Source organism: Ambystoma mexicanum, chromosome 7p (assembly GCF_040938575.1).
Source record: "Ambystoma mexicanum isolate Mex_15411 chromosome 7p, UKY_AmexF1_1, whole genome shotgun sequence".
Classification (NCBI taxonomy): domain Eukaryota; kingdom Metazoa; phylum Chordata; class Amphibia; order Caudata; family Ambystomatidae; genus Ambystoma; species Ambystoma mexicanum.
In genome coordinates, this window is record NC_090939.1 from 80,070,919 (window position 1) to 80,095,810 (window position 24,892).

General features: G+C 48.0%; 1 protein-coding gene across 1 annotated transcript in view; it reads left to right on the forward strand.

Moving 5' to 3' along the window:
• POLQ (DNA polymerase theta) overlaps positions 1 to 24,892 on the forward strand; it is a 1,553,125-nt gene that overhangs the window by 284,795 nt on the left and 1,243,438 nt on the right. The gene's annotated exons all lie outside the window — the stretch shown is intronic.

The following is a 24,892-nucleotide window of genomic DNA, read 5'->3' on the forward strand; positions in this document are numbered from 1 at the left end:
ACCCGTGACAATTTCCCAATATCAAAACACACCCCTCCCCCCTGTCGCCTGAGAGTATGGGGGAAAGAGGAAAAGGAGAGCAGGCATAGTAGGTAAGACAAACCACATTGGGAGGTGACAAGTTCCAGTTAACAGTCCCAAAGAAAGCATTCTGAAGTCTTTCGTTCTGCATCAGGCCAGTGTTCAAACTTGTCTGTGATAGTAATTGGGAACCCCACGCTACTTCAGCGTACTCCAACCCCAAATCCTAAGACCCCAGCCCCACCTTCCAGGCAACATACCCTTTAATGTTGATGTTAAAGTATATTGGTCCCCTGGCCCTCTGGTGGCTCTGAAAGAAAAGAGGGAAGTGGGGGGGTGAGTTAGTGGGAGTAAGGTGGAAAAGTACAAGATAGCGGTGATGTGTTGTTGGCAGCCTCAACCCGGTGGGTCCGTTGGTTGGGCTTGGGGTGTTTTACAGTAGGTAGTCGTCATGTGCTGTTGTGCAAGTATGGGTGGTTTGTTTTGTTGTTGTGTTGTTGTGTTGTAGGGTTGTGGTTATGTTTGATTAGAGTTTGAGAGGTGTAGGCGGAGGGGTGAAATTGTTAGTGGATAGGTTAATTGGTATAGCTGTCTGGCAGAGAGGCGTTGAATTTCTGTATTCTCTCTAGGTGGGGTGCAGGAATATCTCTCTGCGTCTCTGTCCTGATCTGGACCCTCTGATACTCACAATCCCTGTCACACAAGGCATCCAGTCACATTCATAACCTTACCAAAGTTCAGCCTCGGCCACCTATTTGACACCTGTCTGTATGTGTGGCGGGCAGGCGTTTGTGGGTCGTTTCTGATTTGTCCCAGTCGGTGCGCAGCATTGACTAGCTAAGGCTACTTCCTCCATATGTGGCGGATGGTTGGCATTCGTCTTATACAGTTGTGTTGCCGGCTATTCCTCCCAGCCCATTCAAGATGTGGCACATGCCAACGCTTGTAGTTTCACCTGCCTTCATTCATACATAACTCCACACGGCTTCTCGTGTGCCATTGTGGCATATTGCAAAACCATGCTTGCAACTCAACCATCCATCCACTCGCACATCAAAATGATGGAACACATCCGATAAATTCTATTTGAAAGGGCCTATTGCATAGTGTTACAGGCACAACGTGAGGCCAACAAAAATAGACTAAAAGAGCATTAAAAGCAAAATAAACGTGCTAATACTGCTTTCAATCCAACAAAAAAAGAAATGAGTGAAAGCTGCCCCCTAGCAATGGGCTCATATAGTGCGCAGGGAGGAACATCGGCGCCATTTCCGGGTCCCGCCCACACCACCACCCGATTGGTTACCAGCAGCGGTCTTTTGCAGCCAATCGGATGGGACCCAGAAACTGCATCAAAAACCCTGAGATTCCAGGGTCTTCCCCTGTGAGCCTGAGAAATGGTTAAAAACCTGGAGTCTCAGGAGTCTGGGGGGTGAATGTGGTTAATTCTAAACCCAGACACCTCGCCAAATTCGTCCAGGGCCTTTGTTAAGGTAGGCAGGGTGTTCAAGGAGCCAGGGAGAAAGCACAGCACATTGTCGGCGTCGAATGCTAGCTTGTGCGTGTTTCCCCGGAGGGTCACCCTAGGGATCGACGGGTTCCCCCGGACATGTTGAGCCAATGGCTCCATTGCAAGGGCAAAGATGAGAGGCAAGAGCGGGCAGTCCTGTCTAGTGCCCCTTCCCACCTGGATGTATTGGGATAGCTCACCATTGACATTTAATCACGTCCTGGGGTGCCTTGTAATTGGCCATCAACAGACTAATCCAGTTTGGACCGAAGTTGCAGTATTGCAGGACCTCCTCCATGTACACCCGGTCCATACTATCAAAGGCCTTCCTGCGTCCAAGGAAAGCAGGACAAAACGTTCCGTTATCTCTTTTGGCTGCTACCGCTTCTACCACCCAACGGATATCATGTGCCCAGTGCCCCACTATAAAGCTGGTTTGGTCCTGGTCAATCAGCTTCGGGAGGATTTCAGTTAGCCTACAGGCCAGGACCTTGCCATAAATCGTGGCGCCAATATTCATAAGGGCTATTGGCCTGCACACTGAGCGTTCTTCCCTGTCTGTCCCTGGTTTCAGAATGAGCCTGGTGATAGATTCGGCCATGGTTTAAGAGACACTCCCTGACCTCGATAAACCATTGAACAATTTTGTCAATTGGGGGACTATTTAGGACGCAAATAGCCTTGTAAAACTGTTCTGTGAAGCCGTTTGGACTTGGAGCCTTACCATTAGGGAGGCTCCATATAGCCCCAGGACCTCCTGATCAGTGATTTCAGACTGTAGTAATTTCTGCTTCTTCGATGAACCCTTCAGTCCTTTAGGGGATCACAGCAGATCTTTCGGGTGGGGTCGGTCCCACTCCTCTGGTTCATTCAAGGTGCGGTGAGGGCTGTCAGCCTCTGGGCTACGTCTGTCGTCCGCCACTTGCAAGAGTACCAGGGACAATATCCTGCAATAGCTGGAGGTCGGATTTGTGAGAAAGACAATGAGCCTTCCATTGTTGCTTCCTCCAGGACCTGCTCCAGGACCTGCTCCTTCTGCTTAAAGAGGCGGACCCGTATTAAAACATCTGGGAGTATGTTCCTCCGTATCTGTGCAGAGGAATAAACTCTGAGTTCTATCCAAGACAAGTTCCTCCCCGTTTTCCAGGCCCAGCAAGTGGCAAAAGAGATCGCGCACGTACTCCTCTAACTTTTGTTCCTTCACCCATGGGGGTATCCCTCGAATGCGGACGTTGTTATGCCAGGAACGGCTTTCCTTATTTTCCAGGCGCAGCCATAGTTGCTCGACTTGGTCCTCCACAGTAAGGAGCCGTTGCTGAAGCTCCATTTGTCCTTGGTTGTGGTCGCAGTGTGCCGTCTCCGTCGTCCAGCCTCCTTTCTGCTGACTGCACATGATATTTCAGTTCTGCTATATAAATTCCGGAACTCTGAATTTTTTGCTTGAGTTCTGCTAGCAGTAGCATTAGGTCAGATTTCGTAGCCAGCCAATCTTCTCAGTCCCCTGCAGGCTCTGACGCGTGGACTTGCGCATTGGCCGACAGTATGTGCTTCTCCTTGAAGTCTAATGGGGCCAGCATGGTCTTAATGTCACCCTGCTTTGATTTCCCCATCAGCTTGGCCATTGCTGAGCGATCGTTCGACTCCTTGTCCACTCCACTGGAGGGCAAACGCAACAAGGCATACGCCGGGGACCCGCCGCTAAAACTGACCTCCACTGGGTCGAAATTCAGGTAAGCTTCCGGGTCTCGGGCTCATAGGAACTGCAGTTTACCCCAGATGTATTCCATCAGACCAAGGGTCCCGCTGACGAAGCTAAGGATGCAGGAGAAACCCGCAGAGAGTGTCTCCCCGCAGCTCGCACCGAAGACCTGCGTTCAGCGATAGCTCTGTTGGACCGCCTCCGCGTCCTTCCAGGTGCCCCCATCAATTCCAGGGTATCTGTCTAAAGGGAAAAGTACAGGGTGTTGCTCTTCGTGCTTCATGGTTTGTATTGATGGCTTCCCCCTACTGCTAGACTCTGGGGAGCTCACCGGCAGTCGCAGTTCATCCTCCTGTGCGGGCCCCCGGGAGTTGCCGAATCTTGTAGGGTCCCAAACATGCAGGGCCCTCCTGGCTATCCAACCAAGTGTGCTCCCAATGCTGTGTCTTTCCCCGGGGATGGGGTAGTATTGAGGCACTGCAGAGAGGCGACCATGGAGGGCAACTCCAATAGTCACAAGTCGGGTGGATTTCCCCCCCCCCCCCCCCAGGAGTGTCTGTCAAACCGGTGGTTCTATAGCCGGTTCCAATCTCAAGTGGCATCCAGGCTGCGCAGCACTCCTGGACTCATAGCGGGATGTTGCTGCATGGGCAGATCCAAAGGTAGACCAGGCTCTTAAAGCAGTTCTCGGCCTCGAAGCGGCCTCCGAGCTGCCCCATGCTCTGGGACTTAGAAGTGGGTGTTGTTGCAAAGGCAGGCCCCTCCCCAGCAGGCCACAACCTCGCCCTGTCCTCATCAAGAGGTGTTCGCCGGCGGTGCCCGCGAAGTGTAGGCGGCTGGCACCAGTCGCGCTGCAATGAAATTCAGCAACGTGGTCCGCGCCTAGCCGGCAGCACCCCTCAACTCGATTTACTGCTTCTAGGCAGCACTATGCATGCAGCATCCGCCCACGGGCCCAGGGCCCCGCCATCATTGGTTCAAAAATGGGGGTACCCGGGAAGCAGAAACAGGACCTGTGGACCTCCTCCCTCAACAATGTGGCCTCAGATAAGCTGCGGCCCCTCTTACCAGCTGCGGTGGTCCCACTGGTATATTCCCGGCATTTGGGTGGCACTGGCCGGGGCAGAAAGCGCTGGCGCTCTTCAGGCGGCCACAGCGGCTGCCATTTTGATGGGCTTGGCAGTTCAAAGCGTCGCAGCCATTTGGGGTCGGAGCTGCTGGGCCTCTGGATATTCACTTGCAATAATCTGGGTTCAATGGGTCTATTGCGGGCATATTTGGACTGGAATCGGGCCTGCAGGGATGTCTCTCGCAGGAGACTGTGGCAGACAGGCCATGTCGGTCCGCCGCCTGGCCATGCCACCTCCATTTTAATTTTAAAAAGGATGCCCCAAGCCCACCCCTCTTCCACTGCGCCCCCAGCCTCTCCATTTTAATTAACAAAACAAAGCCCCAAACCCACTCCCTCTACCCTCCCTCAGCCCGGCCTCCCCTAGTCTTGTTTGTTCACCGGTACTCAGCCCTGCACTGAAGCCCCCCACTGACCCAGAAGACCACGTACAAAATGTAAGGGACATTGTAACATCACAAAAGCTTGAATTCGTAATTTGCTCATCATGTGGAAATCTAAGGTTTGACTCCTGCTAGTCTCAACAACTTGAATCTTGCTATTTCGAACCTTTACGCTTTTACTGTTGCTACTGGTGAGGTTTTGCCACATTAAGGTTTTGTTTGTGTGGGGTTTAACCGCATTTGAAATTTACTACTGCTGGGGGTTTCATCACCCACATTTCAATCTTGCTACAGCCAGTTTTCACCACATTTCAATCTTGCTACTGTGGGGTTTCATCACATTTGCTTTTGAATTTAGCAGCACTATAATTGTACTGAGTTAGTTACCAGCGCTTTTAATTTAGCCATACCAGAATTGTACTGAGTTATCTGTTCATTTAGTTTAGACTCACCACTCTGCAAGCCATACACCAGGACCAAAGCAAACACGGGACCATACAGAATGAAAAATCGACAATAAAACTGCTCGACACCTAGGGATCGCCTGAAACCAACTAACCACCCCTATTTTCTTCTCCACACTCTCGCATCTCTCACATACTACACACCCTTTGACTAATTCGGAGTATTCGGCCCTTCTCCCCAAGGGGGGGAGCCACACCCTTTGAGGCTAGGGCGGTGAGCCCACGTCACAAGATCCTCCCTAGGGGTCTGGGCAAGTGGGACCTCTCTGGGGGTGACTCCCCGTTGGGGGGGCAATGACTCCCATTCTCAAAGGGAACGCCCTATGCAGGACACTTTATATGCATACTTGAGACTGCCTTGCATCCAAAACACTGTGTCCTCCTTCTATTTGGCTGCAGGTAATGTGGAAAGTAGCACGTTATCTGAAAATAAAGGAGATGCCACTTGAGTATGAAAACAGGACGAGGGGGACTTAACGGAGGAAAGGGAACTGTACGCATGGGAATGCACACTGACTTCAATACGCCAAGGAGAGGTGGAGAGGTGGAGTTGTGGGCATGCGCGGAACACTGGGCACTCCGAGAAGCAGAGGATGGGATTCAGAGACCCCAGAGGACTGGCGTAGCAGACAGCAGGAAACCCTTGTCAGGACGGAAAGTGAGGAAGAGTCTTTGGTGAGGTTAAGAATTATGTCTTGGCTTGTGGCCCCTCAGTCCGCTCAAAACATCTAAGCTGGGGAATAAATGAATTCTAGTGATCGTGTAACTATGCCACCCGATATCCGTTCCCCCCTTCACAATAACACCAGCCAGTAGAATTTAAAACATTTACTGCCCTTTCTTTCTAGAGTAGGATTCCTGAAAGAGATTCTTAAGGACCAAGGCACCACATTCATATCCCGTCTGATGCAGGAGATAAAGGAGGTACTCTACATTAAAAAACCCTGCAGACGTCCATCTATCATGCCCAGCCGGGCTGGTCAAAAGGTTTAATCGGACACTACATAAATTGGTGGAAACCGATGGAAAGAATTGGGGCATAATGATACCCTGGCTTTATTCGCAGTTCGTAACACCCATCAGCCCTCCCTGGGATATTCTTCTTTTCGAGTTACTCTGAGAGGGAACCTCAAAACATTTTAAGCATGCTGAAAGAAATGTGGGAAGAGCGAGAGGAAGCGATCTTACACATTTTCCAGACTGTCCAAAAACTGCCCATACGATAGCAGTAAGAGAAATTGTGAAACACCAGCTGACAGACGTCAGCTTTCCCAAGAATATCATATAAACCTACTGAAGGAATGGAAGGTAGACCCTAGCGAGACAACTACGGTCACTATGGCCGCCCTCCTCACTGACTCTGAAATAGAACATCAGTTGTTTCCTACATTATTACCATCATCTCAACAAGAAGATCTTAGTGACTTACTATCACAGTTTTCTGAAGTATTTTTCCGGAAATACCAGGTAGAGTCACACATTTATTCCATTATATTTTAACACCTGCAGGGAAAAGCATCAACCTAAAGTCTTATCGAATTCCTGAAGCCAGGAGTAAAGTAATCTAAACAAAAATAGAGAAGACGCTCAAGGCGACAGTCATAGCCATCTGAGTCTCTGGTCCTCCCCGATCATATCGTTCACCAAATACGACCAATCCTTCCGTTTCTGTATGTTTTTAGGAAGCTAAACTCTGTTTCCCTATTTAAGATCCATCACATGGCACGGATAGATGACTTATTGAGAAACTAGGAACGTGTAAGTATATTTCCAAGCTGGACCTGACAAAAGGATATTGACAAGTACCCTTAAATCCCACAGAGAAAACAACATCCTCTATGCATCAAGGTCTAGTTCAATTTAAGGTTCTCCCCTTTTGGCTTCCATTGAGCCCCTGTCACCTTTCAACGGCTCATGGACAACATTTTAGAGCAATATCTATATGATATTGTCGTCCACAGCAACAGCTGGCCAGAACTTCTAGAACATCTTTATTCAATTGCACGGGCTCTCCGGAAAGCCAGATTAACGGCTAACCCCAGGAAATGGCACTTGGCACGACCAGCCATTAAATATCTTGGGTACTTTGTGGGTAAAGGCCTGATTTAACTCCAAACGGATAAAACCAAAGTTGTGCAGCAAATACTGACCCCCCTCCCCCAAGTCAAAAAGGGAGCTATGAGCATTTTTGTGGTTAACACTGTACTATCAGCGGTTTATCCCCAATTATTCCACCATGGCAGCTAACCTCACTGACGAGTTGAACTCCCATCCACAAAAATGGACGTGGGACCTAAAGGATCAGGCAAGCTTCGACGGCCTAAAATGCATCTTGTGCCAGTGCTCAAAATGCCAGACTTCAATAGGGAGTTTATCCTGTAGACAGATGCATCTAAAGTCGGTCAAGCAGTGCAAGAACATGACGGTAACATGCACCCCATACTCTATCAGCAGGAAGCTATATCCCAGAGAACAGACCAATGCCACCATGGAACTTGAAGCACTAGCAATCAAATGGGCCGTCATGCATTTAAGATACTACCTGACCAGGAGAAAGTTTAGATTAATCATGGACCATTCGCCTTTAACTTGCATGAGCCTCAGGAAAGACACCAATCCAAGGGTCCTGAGGTGGTTCCTAGACCTCCAACCCTTTTGTTTTTCTGTGGAGCATAGGAAGGGAAAGGAACAAGGAACTGTGGACTTAATGAGCAGATTTCCACTCAAGACCAATGGAGGGCTCCCACACTTAAGTGGGGATGGTATGTGATGAATCAGGAGTATTCGTCCCTTCCCCCAGGAGGAGCCACCCCTTTTGAGGCTAGAGAGGTCAGCCCCCTTCACAAGAACCTCCCTAGGGTTCTGGGCAAGCGGGGACCTCACTAGAAGTGACTCCACCTCAGGGGACAAGGATTCCCATTACCAAAGGGAACTCCCTATGCAGGACACTTTATCTGCATGTATGGGACAGCCTTGAGCATAAGAACACCTTAAATTATAAGGTGTTGTACATCAACCAATCTAGTGGTTACGGTCACCCCAGTAGCGACTGTAAGGGGTAGACGATTACCAGACAGTGGATTATTAACACATCTTTAACAAACCTAGAACAGGGGTTGTTTTAAGGTGCTACCTACCAAAAGCGTTACTGTACACCAGGGTTTACATTTTTGTTGGACTGCTTCGTTTAGATTTGTATAGGCAGGAGCTTTCTTTTGGGTGTATAGGTGACACCTAGGCAGGTTTTTGAAAGTTTATTTCAGTATTTTATTTAAAACTGATTTAGAACTTTTATTGTGGTTTTTTTTTTAACCAAAGTGCACTAAGTTTTACATTCTTATTAGATATGTTGACTTTTAAGAATACTATGTGCTATGTTTTTTCCTTCATAAAATTATATTTTATTTCATTCTTAAAAATCCTACACGCAGTCTTTATTTGGTCCACGGACCGTGTGTGGGAAGAGGGGTAGAGCTTGGAGAATAAGTAGAAGAGAAAGACGGTTTGTTCCCTTTTGTTGAATATTCTCTATAAGGCTTTGAAAGGAGTTCGGGACAAACGTCTATAAATAACTCCATTGGTCTCTTAGTTGTTGGGACAGCCTTGTATCCAAAACACTTCTGTTTGGCTGCAGGTAATGTGAAAACCAACACGTTATCTGAAAATAGGAGATATCACTTTAAGAAGAAATGACTATGAAAACAGGAAGAAGAGGCCCAAACGGAGTAGTGAGAACGGTACGCAGGGGTAACCCACTGACATCAGATCGCCAAGGAGAGGTGGAGCTGTGGGCAGTTCTCATGGCCACTTGCCCCAGAACACAAAAACCACACCATCTAGTGATGGGGGCAATGGGTCACTTGACTCACTTATGTCCCTTTGGGACCCATAAACACAGGGGCCCTGACTGGACTCGGTCCTGGCGCCTTTGGTGCCAGGCTCATATAGAGATGTGAGCAGGAACACTTTATTTCAGTGCAGGAGTGCTTTTACTTTATTTCAGTGCAGAAGTGCTTTTATTTTACAAGAACTTTCCAGGAGCTGAAAGCCTTTATTCCAGAGAACATCCTCATGTGCTGACTCATTGGGTGTGGTTCCCTAGGCCTGGTCTTCATGTGCTGACTCATCGGGTGTGACAGGCAGGCTGAACTTGGTAGGCGTGGCTTCAGAAGCTCAGCTATATAGGCTGCTATATCCTTAAGGCCGGTGCTTCGCGTTACTGTGCACTCGCGTGCAACATGACGCTCACCGCCACTTGGACCAGTTTACTTACCTTTGAAACCAGGTGTTCTCCTGCATACTCACCTCCAGGAAACCGGTGCTTCATCGCTTCACCTGCCGATTCATCTCCTGACATCCAGTGATCTTGATCCCGAGGCAGCAACACCGCACTCCGCATCCACGAACTCGGACCCTGTGAAGAAGAAGAAGAAGAAAGACAAGGTTAGAACACCCGTCCTAGGGCCGTGCCGCATTTGAACCCCGCGCGCTCCCTGGTTAACAACTTACCAGCGACCGTACCACTGCAGCTTCGTTCCTCCATTCCCTCCGGCTGCCGCCTTGAGCTCTGCAGCTTCAGCCAGGCCGGCAACGTCACCTGCAAGGGAAGAAAGCAAAAGAGCAAACACCAAAAGTGGAACGGACAGCAATATAAGACAACAAATTTTACAATACAAAAAAAAACAGATGTGGTAAGACAAAGGCAAACGGGAACTGTTACCTGAAGTATAGTGGCTTAGTCGGAGCAGGATTGGACTACCACGTGCAAGGGACCAGTGAAGGAACTCTGTCCAGATAATACAAACGCCCCTGCCAGAAGCAGCAGGATGGAGTGCTCGTCAAAACTTATCAACAGGTGAGCTTTCCAGGGTCAGCGCATCCCACGGGTACCACGGTTTGGGAGAAGGGGGTCTGGGAGTGGATCAGGTGCAGAAGCTGGCATACTCACACCCCCGTTTTTCCACACCAGAGCAGTCCAGAGCAGCATCACCTATTACCACCAGTCACCACATAAGCAGAGAGGGCGAAGTCGGACCCAAGCAACATCACCCCCGGGAGGGCTGCAACCATGCCCCAACGCCTCCGCAGAGACCAGGTGAGCATAACAGATCGCAAAGTCTCTTCGAATCTCTGCCTGGGTGTTATGGAAACTTCTGAAACTGGCCAGTTGGCCCAATTACTGGGAGAGATACGGGCTGAAGTTCATGCCTCAAGACAGGAAACTAATGCCCTAAGGAGGGATCTAATTCTGAACCGGGAGCGGACAGATGAACTAGCAAGGTAAATGCTCCAGGCACAGGCAGGCCAGGTCCCACTGTCGGGGTATTCCCCCCTCCTGCCGCGCCTCCACAGCCCACGCCAATACAGGTGGTTCTTCCGGGGGGGGGGGGTTCTCCTGGCCCCACCAGAACGCTTCACAGGCGATCTGAATAAGTATGCCATCTTTATGAACAATGTCGCCTACATTTCTTGTGCAGACCTGGGGCATTCCCCAACGATCAAGCGAGAGTGGCATTTGTACTCTCATATTTGGGAGGTAGTGCAGCAGACTGGTCAATACCCTTGGTAAACCAGGCTGATCTTTTGCTTCAAGACTTCGTAGGTTTCCAACGTGAAATGGAGAAACTATTTTCACGGAATACTCAAGGGCGGGCTCTGGAAAATGAACTGTTATCACTACGGCAGGGTAATCAAGACTTACTAACATATATCATTTTTTCAATCGTCTGATAGCACACGCTAACTGGCCAGAGAAAAAAAAGAACTACTCTTTTACCAAGGCTTGCGAGGGGAATTTAAGGACGTATTAGCCCAAGTAGTAAATCCCTCGGAAAGATGTGCTGAATACATCAACCTGACAGTGCAGCTCAATCACAGATTGCAGGATCGGAAGATGGATCGGGCCAAGAATGAGGGGCGGTCGGTCTACGTGCGACCCCATGAGAATCAAACCAAATCACACGTTCATTCCGAGCCACTGCAAAACGGAGGCTTGCGGAGCCCACTCCCCAAGGCAGAAAGGGAGAAAAGGAGACAGCAGCAGCTTTGTTTGTACTGTGGTAAGGCAGGTCACTATCTCTGAGCAACTGACAAGGGTGACGAAGAACAGGACTCTGGGGAAACTCCAACGCCCGGCAAGCGTAGGGGTCCACTTGTCGAGCGGTGAAAAGCAACCTATACAGACCTCGCATCTAGTCATCCTTGTGCTCCTGGTAAACAACAAGCAACCGTTGAAAATACATGCCTTGGAGGCATACATTCACAGTGGGGCTGTGGGAAATTACATGGACCAAGATCTGGCTACCCGGATAGGCCTTCCTCTTCGACAGAAGCAGGTTTCGGAAAACGTCACAGCAGTTGATGGATCTCCGCTATCATCCGGCCCAGTGACGCATTACACCGAGAAGGTCACGCTCTGTGTCAGGACGGTCACCAAGAGGACCTCACCTTTGATCTAATCTGCACGCCTCAGTTCCAGATGATATTGGGAATGCCCTGGCTGGAGACCCACAATCCCAGGATTGACTGGCGTAAATGATTTCTGACCTTTCCCCCAAGACTGTTCCGACACCTGTTGTAGCAAATAATTCTCATTAAAAGGTCTTACCAACCCAGGTTCGTTGAAGAAAGAAACCATACTGGGCCTCACTAGTTCACTACGACCTGAATACCTGGATTACCAAGATGTCTTTCAAAAAGAGCAAGCAAACGCCCTACCTCCGCACAGACCGTATGACTGCCAAATTAATCTGGTACCTGGAGCTCCAGTTCCCTGCAGCCGGATTTACACCCTAACAGAACAGGAAAACCAGCATCTAAAAACCTACCTTGATCAGTAGCTGGCAAATGGCTTCATTCGTCTGTCCAAGTCCCCTGCATCCCTGCCCCTCTTTTTTGGGCCTAAAAAGGAGGGAGACCTGAGAACTGACATTGACTACAGAGCACTTAACCAGATCACGGTAAAAAACCGGTACCCGTTAACGCTTATCCCTGAGCTCTTGGATCAAGTCAAAAACGCTCAGATATATACAAAACTAGACTTGCGAGGGGCCTACCATCTAGTAAGAGTCAAAAAAGGAGATGAGTGGAAGGCGGTCTTGCGCACAAAATATGGCCTTTATGACTATCCGGTTATGCCCTTTGGACTATGTAATGCCCCAGCGGCGTTCCAATTTTTCATGAGTGACGTGCTCGGCGAACTGTTGGATTTCTGCGCTATTGTCTATATTGATGACATTCTTATCTATTCGACCACCAAGGAGGACCACGTCAACCATGTGCGGGCAGTTTTGGAGAAACTGTGGCAACACCGGCTATGTGCAAAATTGGAGAAATGCTTCTTTCATGTGACAGGGGTAGAATTCCTCGGCTTTATTCTCACACTTCGGGGCGTATGCATGGACACGCGCAAGGTAGACGCTATCCTTAACTGGCCCTCACTGACATCTATAAAGGGAGTACAGAGTGCACTCGGGTTCGCCAACTTGTATCGCCGGTTCATTCCCGGGTTCTCACAGATCGTCCACCCAATCACGTCTTTACTGCGGAAAAATAAACAATTTAATTGGTCCGCAGAGGCAGAGAAAGCCTTCCAGGAGCCAAAACGAGCATTTACCACAGCACCAATTCTACGGCATCCTCAACCAGAACTACCATACGTGGTTGAAACAGATGCTTCCAACATAGCAATGGGAGAAGTCCTGTCACGAGACCCCGTAACAGGTCAGTTGCATCCCGTGGCATACTGTGGTCTCGCAGGTTTTCAGCCCCTGAATTGAATTATGCAATCACTGATAAAGAACTGCTAGCAATTAAGGCAGCTTTCAAAGCATGGAGACCTTTATCAGCTTGGAGCTAGACATACAGTCACCATCGTCACGGATCATCGCAATCTACAATATTTGAAGTAGAAGGAAGTTTTCTCCTGGCTATCTTGCTTCAGTGGTTAAAATAATAGTTCTAACACAGTAGTTGATGCGATACAGGTTTCGCTTTTATTTGTGCTAGTGCTGGGTTGTTTTTCACATTCAATTGGTATGCATTGAGTACATTTTAAGGGCAATTGTGTGCTTGTGTCCTCCGTGCATGGATGCTGAGTCACGTGACTCGGCATCCATGCACGGAGGACAATTAAAGGTCCGACACACAGGCCTCTGACAGGAGCCGCAACGGACCTGTGATATATGCCGAAGCTAAGGGCCCAACAGGAGCCACTGTTCTCTACAGGACAGGACCCCATAGGGGCTAGATTCTATAGCCTTGATAAAGACTCACGGCTCGAAACACGTGTCGGCTGACAAGGCACACAATTGCCCTTAAAATGTACTCGATGCATACCAATTGAATGTGAAAAACAACCCAACCCACTAGCACAAATAAAAGCGAAACCTGTATCGCATCAACTACTGTGTTAGAAATATTATTTTAACCACTGAAGCAAGATAGCCAGGAGAAAACTTCCTTCTTCTACTTCACAACTTGGGGTGCTGGCTAAACCCCAACAGCTCCTGTGATCTTGCAACACAAGAACCATTTTTATTAGTCTTGGACAACAGAGGCTAGCACAGGCTGTTTCCATACCTAGAGCCAACCAAACCACGATTCTATCTACAATATTTGAAGACTGCTAAAGCGCAATCATCATGCCAACTCCACTGTGCTCTCTTCTTTGCGGAATATGACTTAGTCTTCACCTATAGACCCGGAGTACGCAATGGAAAAGCGGACGACCTGTCTTGCATGATTGAGGGAGAAGAGGCATTCACTACACTAGACCCTGTGGCCATCATCCCTGAAGGACGAATCCAAGGCATGATTGCCGCAACCCCCACTCTAGACAACTTAAAATCTGACCGGCAACACTTGATGAGTCCACCAGCGCAACAGGAATAGCTAGCGAAGGGAGACTGGAATACGATCGTGGACAGCCTACCATACTACAAATGACGATTGTACATCCCGGATAAGAAATTACAGAATCAAATCATTGCAAGCTATCACAATTCATTAGTAGAAGGGCATCCGGGAATAGCCAAAACACAAGCTAAAATAAAGAAAAATTACTGGTGGCCAACTTGGCGAAAGGACATAGTCCAGTTCATTGCAACCTGTGGCACCTGTGCACAACACAAGTCCCAAAAACAAAGTCCCGCAGGTCTGCTACGTCCTTTAGAAGTACCCCCAGCACTTTGGCATAAGCTCACAATGGATTTTATTACACACCTTCCCTCCTGTAACGGATACAATACCATCTTAGTCGTTATAGATCTGTTTTCCAAAATGGCCCACTTTATTCCCCTGAAAGGTCTCCCAACTGCTTCTACTCTGGCTACCATGTTTTTGGAACAGATCGTCCAGCTACACGGTTTCCCATCAATATTGATATCAGACCGAGGAACTTAGTTTGTCTCTGCATTTTGGAAAAGGTGTTGTAAAATTGCCATAATCGACCTCCGTTTATCTACAAGCCATCACCCCCAAACCGACGGCCAGAGCGAACGGACTAACCAAACCCTCAAGCAATATATAAGGTGTATGCTACAACAAACCGAGGATACCTGGAAGGACCTACTTTGGTTAGCAGAATACGCATATAACAACTCCATTTACAGCAGTACAGGACAAAGCCCATTCTACATAGTGTACGGTCGGCATCCATGGACATCCGTTTTCAAACCACTCGAATCATTAGAAATGCCTGCTGTAATGACCTTACACAAAACCATCACCCAGTTTTTTAAGGAAGCAGCAGAGCATCTTGCCAGAGCTAAAGAGAAACAGAAGCAGTTTGCGGATCGACACAGAGTCAGAGACAAGGTTTGGTTAGCATTCAAAAACATTCCCCTGAGAGAACCATGGGCGTTCTGTCCCAGATATCTGGGACCCTACACTGTCAAGGCTCTGATCAACCCTGCGGCAATGAAATTAGAATTAACGGCCCACATGCGGATCCACCTGGTGTTTTATTTCTCCCTCCTAAAACCATTGAGACCAGGTACGCGGACAGATACTCCACCGGATTCTGAAATAGTTGAAGGAGAACCAGAATACAAAGATAAAAGGATCCTAGACTTTAAGATGGTCCAGTCCAAGTTATACTACCTTATAGACTGGAAAGATAATGATTCTATTTTATTTTATTTATAAAGCGCAAAAAACCAGGCCCAGGGGCAACCGGGCGCATACTCTTAAACATGTTACAAAAAGCAATAGTTACAGTGAGTTACAAAAATATACAACATATATACATGTACTGAAGGGTACCATTAACAGCGTATAATACAGGAACAGAGCAGAGAGAAAATGTATATACAGTCCTGTACCCCACATGCAGTCTGGACTGTGTCAAGGTCTCATGAGTCTTGGGAGAGCAGCCATGTTTTAGCATTGTTCTTGAAGGAGTAGAATGATGGTTCAATTCTGATAGGTGTGTGCAAGGTGTTCCAGAGTTTGGAGGCCAGGACGGGGAAGCTCACCCCACTAGCTTTTTGGAGTTTGCATCTAGGCACGATGAGGCTGTGAGTTTGGGCTGCTCTGGTAGGTCGAGTGGAGGTGTGGCATGAGAAGCAGGCGGACAGGTAAGGTGGGGCGTTGTTGCTCAGACATTTGTGAGTCAAAGCTAGGGTTTTCAGGGCAATTCTTTGTTTTACCGGGAGCCAGCGTAAGTCCGATCTCACGGAGGAGATATGAGAGCATCTCGGGATGTTTAAGGCTGCCCTTAAGGCATTATTTTGTACAGTTTGCAATTTATTAAGGTTAGACTGACTGGTCCCTAGGTAGTGAGCACTACAGTAGTCGATTTTGGCCATAACAAGAGTTCTGGCGAGTGTGATTCAGTTGGTGGAGTTAAGGAAGGGTCTACAGGCAGTGATAAGTTTGCAGGTATAGGCCGAAGCTGACCTAACTGCATTTATTTGTCTGTTCAGAGAAAGCGAAGAGTCAAGATAGACCCCTAGCGTCTTAGTATCTTTGGAGACTTTAATGTTGTTGCCGTCAATAATGAAAGACTTGTAGGTTTGGTCTAGTTTGTTGAGCCGGTGATTTGATCCTAAAAGTAAGAGCTCCGTCTTATCATCGTTAAGGCAAAGTTCGTGCTGTGCCATCCAGGCCTGGATGACCGAGTAAACATCGTTAAGGGCTTTGGTGTCAGCTGTGTAGTCTCCTGTGATAGGGATGAGTATCTGGGTGTCGTCTGCGTAGTTAGTGTAGGAGACACCCAGATAGTCAAGCACATCGAAGAGGGGCTTGGTGAATACGTTATACAACGTAGGGGATACACACAAGCCTTGAGGAACGCCACAGTGAATAGGGGAGGGATCCGCTGATGCCAGCGGTGAGAAGACCCTCATGGATCTATTGCTCAGGAATGAGTGGATCCACGCATTGGCAGAGTCGGAGAAGTGGGCTGCGGATTTGAGATGCTGGCAGAGTATTTGGTGGTTGACCAGATCAAAAGCCGCGGAGAGATCCCATTGGACCCCAAGTTCGGACCTGGGAACCCAGTGAGCATGTCCACGCTCCACAATTAATCAGGCAGTTCCACCGCAATAACCCCACTAAACCACCCATGAGAGGGGCCTTGAGGTGGAGTGCTGTCATGGCCACAGGCCCCAGAACACAAAAACCACACCATCTAGTGATGGGGCAATGGGTCACTTGACTCACTTATGTCCGTTTGGGACCCATAAACACAGGGGCCCTGGCTGGACCCGGGCTCATATAGAGATGTGAGCAGGAACACTTTATTTCAGTGCAGGAGTGCTTTTATTTTACAAGAACTTTCCAGGAGATGAAAGCCTTTATTCTAGAGAATATCCTCATGTGCTGATTCATCGGGTGTGGCTCCCTAGGCCTGGTCTTCATATGGTGACTTATTGGGTGTGGCAGGCAGGCTGAACCTGGTGGGCATGGCTTCAGAAGCTCAGCTATATAGGCTGCTTCATTCTTAAGGCCGGTGCTTTGCGTTTCTGTGCACTCGCGTGCAACGTGATGCTCACCGCCCCTTGGACCAGTTTACTTAACTTTTGAAACCAGGCATTCTCCTGCATACTCACCTCCAGGAAACCGGTGCTTCATCTGCAGACTCATCTCCTGACATCCAGTGATCTTGATCCCGACGCCGCATCACTGCACTCCGCAGCCACGAACCCGAACCCTGTGAAGAAGAAAGACAAGGTTAGAACACCTGTCCTTGGGCCACGCTGTATTTGAACCCAGCGCGCCCCCTAGTTAACAACTTACCAGCTACTGTACCGCTGCAGCTTTATTCCTCATTCCCTCTGCCTGCCCCCTCTAGCTCCGCAGTTTCTGCCGGGCCGGCAAAATCACCTGCAAGGGAAGAAAGCGAAAGAGCAAATATCAAAAGTGGAACGGACAGCAATACAAGACAACAAACTTTACGATACAACAAAAACAGACGAGGAAAGACAAAGGCAAACTAACCCTTACCTGAAGTATAGTGGTTTAGTCGCTGCAGGACTGGACTACCACGTGCAAGGGACCAGTGAAGGAACTCAGTCCACATCATACAAGCGCCCCTGCCAGAAGCAGCAGGACGGAGTGCTGGCCAAAACTAATCAACAGGTGAGCTTTCCAGGGACAGCGCATCCCACGGGTACCACGGTTTGGGAGAAGGGGTCTGGAATGGGATCAGGCGTACAAACTGGCATACTCGCGCTCCGTATTCTCCATGTAGGAGCAGTTCTGAGCAGCATCACCTATTACCATCAGTCACCACATAAGCGCAGAGGGCGAATTCAGACCCGACCTACCTCACCCCGGGTCTCCGCAGAGACCAGGTGAGCGTAACAGCAGTGTAAGGAGCTCATTGTGACAACAGTAAAGACAAGTGATCAGTTTAAGGGTGTTTATTAACCCCTTAAGTGCCAAGGACGAGATATCTCATCCTTGGAAGTGCATGCACAGTGCCATGGACGAGATAGCTCATCCTTTTTGGCACCTTGCTTTGCAGGGATCGCTCAAAACTGTAATCCAACCCCCGGGCTATGTGAGGGGGAGGTCCCCCCTCACTGCCAGGGGGCTGGATTACCTTCAGTTTCACGTCGGCGTGAAAGTAATTTTCACTGCAGCAGCTATTTCGGGCTGCTGCGGTGAAAACAGAAGGTGAGTGTTCATCTTTCTCCGCCTCGACCTCCGGCTGCATTTCAAGCCATACCCATTGTAATCTCCCCTTTCCAGCGATACCCATTGTGTGGCATTGCTGCCTGCGGATTGGGTGCAGGGCGTGATCCGTGGGCAGCAATGTCACCGGATCAATACAGATCCGTTTGTGGCGCGGGGGGAGGGGGGGCTGCTTACTAGGTAAGCGGCCCCCTTCCACCCGTGGCCCCAAAGCATGGGGCCACAGCGCCGGAGACCCCTGGGGGCAGATGATCACTGCCCCCAGGGGTGAAAATGAAAAAGAAAAAAAAATCGTGGGAGGGGGTCTGGGGCCCACTAGGCCACCAGGGATAGAGGAAAAAGTGGTGTCCTTGGAAAGGGGAGGTTCTCCCTTTTCCAAGGACACCACATATATGAGGCATTGCTGGTCACGGATCAGCGCAGAGCGCTCAATCCATGACCAGCAACCCACTGGACCACCATGGATCCGTTTGTGACTTTTGGGGGGGGGGAGGGGGGTGCTGCTTCAAGAGAGAGGCAACAGTTTCAACAAGGCTGAAACACGTGTATGGGGTTACTGATGGTACTCTTGTTCAGAGGAGAATTGCCTAGCATTTCGGCGCTGGACTGCCCCTGGGCAGGACAAAGACTGATATGCAGGGAAATTTCTTCTCTGTGAAAGGGACAGTGAGCTAAAGACTTGGTAGAGTCTCTCCCAGGGGTTATTCACCCAAGAATAAGTCATTGGGCTGTGTTCGTGCTGGTAGAGAGATTCCCAGACCCCCCTTTGTTTTGAATACTTCAAATTATACTTTGCAAAAATAAATTCCTTATACAACTCTAACGGACCTCCTAGTATACTCCCGTGCCAGGAATCCTCTTTGAGTCTCACAGATCCCATTGTGTACTCTACTGCCAGTTATATTTCCACTCTTGATACAACTTTTCTGGACCTCCTCGTATACTCTCCAGCAAAAGTATCTTTCCTCCTGATGTTCACTGCCTGATGTGTTCCTTTTCACCAGGACTGCTTCTTGAGTTTGCTGCCCTTTATATAAGCACAGTTGTATTACATCACTGTGCTCCATTTCATTGGCTTAAAGGTAGTACTTTCACCACACTGATCTCATGTATGAAGACTTGTTCAAGTTTTGCCTTTTATATTTACGTTGCTATACATTTGCTTAGGGAACACTTGCACCAACTTTCCCCATTCTGACATCTCATGTATGGAGATATGAAGTTCTATCTTTGTATTTCACTTGGTCGGTATTTAAATATCTTTATCTGCTTACATGCCTGTCGGTACGCCCCGGGGTCCCCAGTGGCATGTTGCTGCGGTGAAGCTTCTGCTTCGGAATGCTCTTTCCTGCACAGCAGACCTCTTTCCAGTTCTCTGAGCGCTTCACGTTCCAGCCCGACCACCGCTTCTCTGAACAACCGTTTACCCAACAGCTCTGCTGTTGCTGCCGGCTCCTTGACGGTTCTCCCTCTGTGTTTGTGGTGTTCCTTCTGGCCTTGCGCCACACTCGTTTGTCCTGTTTGCAAGCAGGTGAGTAGAAGAGCCTGCTTTCGTCAGCAGGGTCCTTCTCCGTACTGCTGTCTGCCTCGGCTCTGGCTCTGCTTCCTCCTTCTCCGGTTCTCTGATCTGAATGCGGACACCATTTTTAAATGTCCATCTGACCTGGGCCTGCCCAAAACCACTAGTCTGCATGCGTGACTGTTTCTTCTGCTCCTCTTCCTCGTCTCAGTACCTAAGGTTTTCTGGGTATTGGAGTCCATAGCATTTCTATGATTTCCAATGTGATATTGTTAAGAATTTCTGTTCGGAAAACTATTAGAGATCTGAGATGCTGAAACAGGAAGGACTTGTATAGTGACAACAAGCCATCAATAATTTAGGAATGATGAAGTCTTCTTATCTTGGAAGGGAAGAATTCTGCGTTCCTCCTAAAGGGCTCACCACCTTCCCTGACTATAGTCTCCTCCCACATGATCCTCCCTCATAATATCACCCCCAGGGTCAGGATCAGGTAGCAGCTACCATCCCCTGGAAACATGGGAGGAGATCTTTTTCGTGGAATCAGTCATGACATGGGAAAGGGAGAAAACCCCAAGAAGTGTTTTCAAGGGACAATTGTTAGAATGGGGGAAGACCCCTTTTAAGAAAGGTTATGAAACGTATTGGAGTTGGGAGTACACAGTGAAGAACACCAAGAAAGAAGGAACTTCATAAAGCCATCTCAGAGATGGGGACCTTTCAAAACGAATAAGTCAGTGGAACAACTCGGAGCGAAAGGAATGTGGTTGCGAAATTATACACTAAAGAACAATATTAAGGGTCACTTAATCAGAAAACAAGGCCCACCAATAGTTGGCAAGAGCTGCAGGAGCTCATGAAAGAGACAGTACATTAAGAGAAGAAATCATCCCATGGGATACAAGAGACATGTACATATTACAGACTTGTGTGAAACCTGAAAACTCTGGAAGAAGCCTCAAGACAAAAAGGCAAAGGGGAGGCCACTAGAAGTGTCTTCTGGGCCCATTTGAGTTAGTATTACTAGTGGTACGGTCAGGTAGCTTTAGGTTCAGATGGAGGACATTTTTGATTTAAGTTCCTGATAAGACCATCACCTTTGTTTAGTTAGGTAGGGAATCTCCCTATATCAATAGGGCAAGATGGGCCTTTTCTACTGTTTAAAACAAGAGCACTTAAAAATGTCAGTGTTGTGTCCGACTTATTCTTCCGGCCCACCAAACCGCCCAGGCAGCTAGTGAAAGAGCCTACAAAAATCTTGCGAACCGCACACCCCTCTTTAATCATACTACAAACCCAACACCTGCAAATAATAAACAACTCTGACATTGGATGCCACCCTTATGGACACAACCAAGCCCAGTGCACATAACCATGCACAGGCAGAAAGCTCACACACACGTCTGTTCCTTCTGGTTCTGCACGCATCAATAGATGAACGCAAATTCTATCCTATCCCTCTCTCCCTCACTAGGCAACCCTACCCACTTTTCTTACAGAGCCACATGAGTGCCTGGAGACCGTGCAAATGTCAGCGGTGCGCCGTATATATCTACATAACATAACACAACACACCTTCACTCTTCCCATGTACCATAATGTAGCAGTGAGTACTATTAACTGACACAAAATGAGGACTGTTCAGTTATATTTACTCTCACCATCATGCTTTCTGTGTTGGCTAATACAGGGCTCTATGTACATTCTAGATATTGTGTTCCAGCCTTTAATATGGACCAGCAACCTTCCCAGCATCACCCTGCCACTTGACAGTGGCCGTCATCTGATCTTTTACCTATTCTAGGATAGATCCTCCTGAACTTTGATGAGCAGCAGCAAAAAAGTGGTAACAAAGATGTTTCTTTGAATTGACTGTTTTGCAGCAATTGTCTACTGTTTAAATGTACTGCAGGTTCTGGGTTCATCGTAATTGTTTTATGGAAAGTGGAATGGAGTATGTACCATTGAAACTGCTAATAATTAGTTAAGTCATATCACAAAGCGGGCAATATTATACATGCAATCTAAATCTATCCACTGCTCCTAAAGGTGGAGTGTCAGCAAGCTGATTCTCATACTTTTTCTGCATTCCTGCTGGCAGCATCAGTCTGAAAACCCCTGGAGCGCATTATGCAATGTTTTGTTGTGACATCTTCTAGCATTTTTGGTTTTCTGCCTTTACCATGAGGCTTTAGCAAAAAGTGGTGATGGGCTTATGGTAATTTGTGCTGTTGCCTTAAAGCAAGTAACATTAGAAGCAATCACTGAACACAGGCAACAGTCACTGCTTCCACGCCCTTTATGACATTTGGACTTGGTCACCAATGCCCGTCCCATTAGTTTCGGTAGGTGACTCAACTTCTTGAATCGGTTTACGCCTAGACACCGGTCATGTAGACGACTTGTATCAAGCATCACAATTGAAGTGGGACAAAATAATAAACTGTATACACAACCGTAATGTGGAGGATATTCATGATAGCTCCCTTCAACTTTATCAAGTCCTTCCCCAGAGTCTCTTTCTCTGGACTTAAGGAGTCTCAAACTAAAAGGCTTGGGTTTGTGTTGCAATACAAGAAAGGGAATTAACTCATAATACATATAGCAGGTGGCTCTACCTTTGATTCAAACAAGTAAAACATCTGAACGCCATGAAAATGGCTGTGGTGCGTGGTATAAATCACATTAACATAACAATGTCCAGTATTTGATGACATCTCCTCATTGAATTTCTCAGTGAATTTGAGGGATCACCTTCTGCTAATACCCAAATCTGTTTCCCATCTTTTTCCTGATGTTCCAGTACCGCCTCTGCTGTTAGCTCTACGTCCTGCTGGCGCCTATAAGTCATTTTCCTTCTTACAGCTCCCCTCTCCTCCTCCTAGTCGTTCACTTATCTCCTCCTTTGAATGTCTCAATGCTCCTTCAAGTCCTTTCACCTTCTTGCTCTGGCTGTCATCACTTGTGTTAGGCAGAATCCAGTGCAGTTCCGTTAGGGAGGACTACAGGTGAGAGCAATAAATCCCCTTTAGTATCAGTCTGTACCACAAAGATTTAGTTGGTAGCTGTGGCTGAGCAGTCAGACTTATCTCAAGAGGGAGATGAGCAGTATTCAGGGTTTACACAATATGCAGTATAGTACTATGGAGCAAGGAAACACTGACCAAAACTTTGTATCGAAAAGAGAATATATTTATTCTATACACATCTAGTTCCAACACATAGATTGCAGTTGATAAAGTAAGTTAAGTTGAGTCAAGGAAAAGCATATACAACTCCTATTCAATTGTAGACAAGTTTGCGGTGAAGTGAAAACTGAGCAAAACGGCACAGTGAAAACCAAATACAAATGGCACTCTAGCAATTCAACGAAAGGGAGGGGAAAGCACAAGTTAAACCGAAATATCTTCAGACACCCCCTAGCAACACTTCCCTGAAGTTTTGTGAACAAGTAATGCACAGTCACACTTTAGCCAAAAGATAAGTGAATGAAAACTGAGCAAAATGGCACTCCACAAGTTAAAACAGTAGGAAGGAAGAGGGGTTAAGAAGATTTAGGTGCATCAACACATTTCTCATTGAAAACCAATCTAGTGAGAGCAGATCTAACAAATCAGCCAGAGTCAATAGGCCTGAGCCAGAGTCACTGGTACAGGACCAAGAGCTTAGGAGCAAAAATGTTCTTGTAGCTGCAGTCAAGTCTTTAGTAGAAAAATATTGAAGCGGTAGATGCGAGGCGAAAGACAATGTTAACAGGGAGGGCGGCCGACCCCACAAGTAGTTAAAGGATTTAAAACACCTTTAGGGCTACTACGGAGAAAGGGCGGCCTGGCGGAACAATGTACCTTAAACGTGTAGAAGTGACTCCTGCGGTGGCGGTTGTTCCTGGTAGTTCCTGCAGGTCGAGGGTTCCAACAGAGAAAGAGAGGCTCTCGTCGTGGAGGAAGGTTCGAGACGCTGCACTACCCAGGGATGAAACCAGCTGCGGTGCTGCCAAACGAAGTTTAAAATGTACGCTCCTTTTGATCGCCGTCCGGGTCCATAGCTGCCTGGCTATCCGGTCTGCAAGTGCTGGGCACTGTCGATTCGACCAAGGCAGGTCCGAGGAAGCGATAGGTGAACTGGTTGACCCCACCAGCTCAAGGGAAGGAGGCTCTTTCACTGAAGATCTCCTCTCGTCGTGTGGAAGAAAAAGTGGTGAGACGATACGGCAGGGCTTCACTGGTGGTGTAGATGCTGAAGATATCTGTGGCTTCTCTCCCCTTTGGTTCCGTAGTTCCAGTGGCGACGTCTTGCTCTTCCAGTCCTCAGGACCCTGCTTTTATGCAGAAAGAGACCCATTCATACAGCTTAGCTGTCACTCACACAGTGGAGTGGTCTTCTTGGCGGGAGACCCTCCAGCCTATGTGGTTAGAGTGCGACCTGATCTCCTGTGGCAACTCTGTCCAGGGGTTCTACTCCCCCTCCCAAACAACAGACCCACCCCAGAATCGGAGGCGCCGAAAGGAGGGCTTCTTGGCAGAAGCCCGCCAAAAGAGCGAACAAAGGATCCCCGACTTGGGTTAGGAGTTTAGAGTAAGACACGAGAAAGAAATTATCTCAAAGTTCTGGGAAATAAAACCTACCCGAGTAAAGTTAATAATAAAATAAACCGGCGGTATGTTAGAGGCTGTCAGTAAAAGAGTTGGCCTCGAACAATGTGAAAACCCCATAGGGAAATATTCGCGGTCGAATATAGAAGGTAGTAACCACTGCCACCAGCCAGAAACTTTGTAGAGGGGGACTTTAAGGTACCCTCTCGAAAATGAACATAGGGGAAAAACTATTAACCCCTTCCAGTACTTCCATTTTAAGATGGGTTGTACTGGTTTGGTTCATAGAGATTGACTAGTAAAGTCAATGGGGACTTTACATGCCCTGGGAGACAGTAGTCAGTCCCAGGGGATGGAGTCTATGTTTGGGGGTCGCTACGACACCCCTGTGTCACTGCACAGAGGGTGCTGTGTAACACGTGCATACAGATGGTT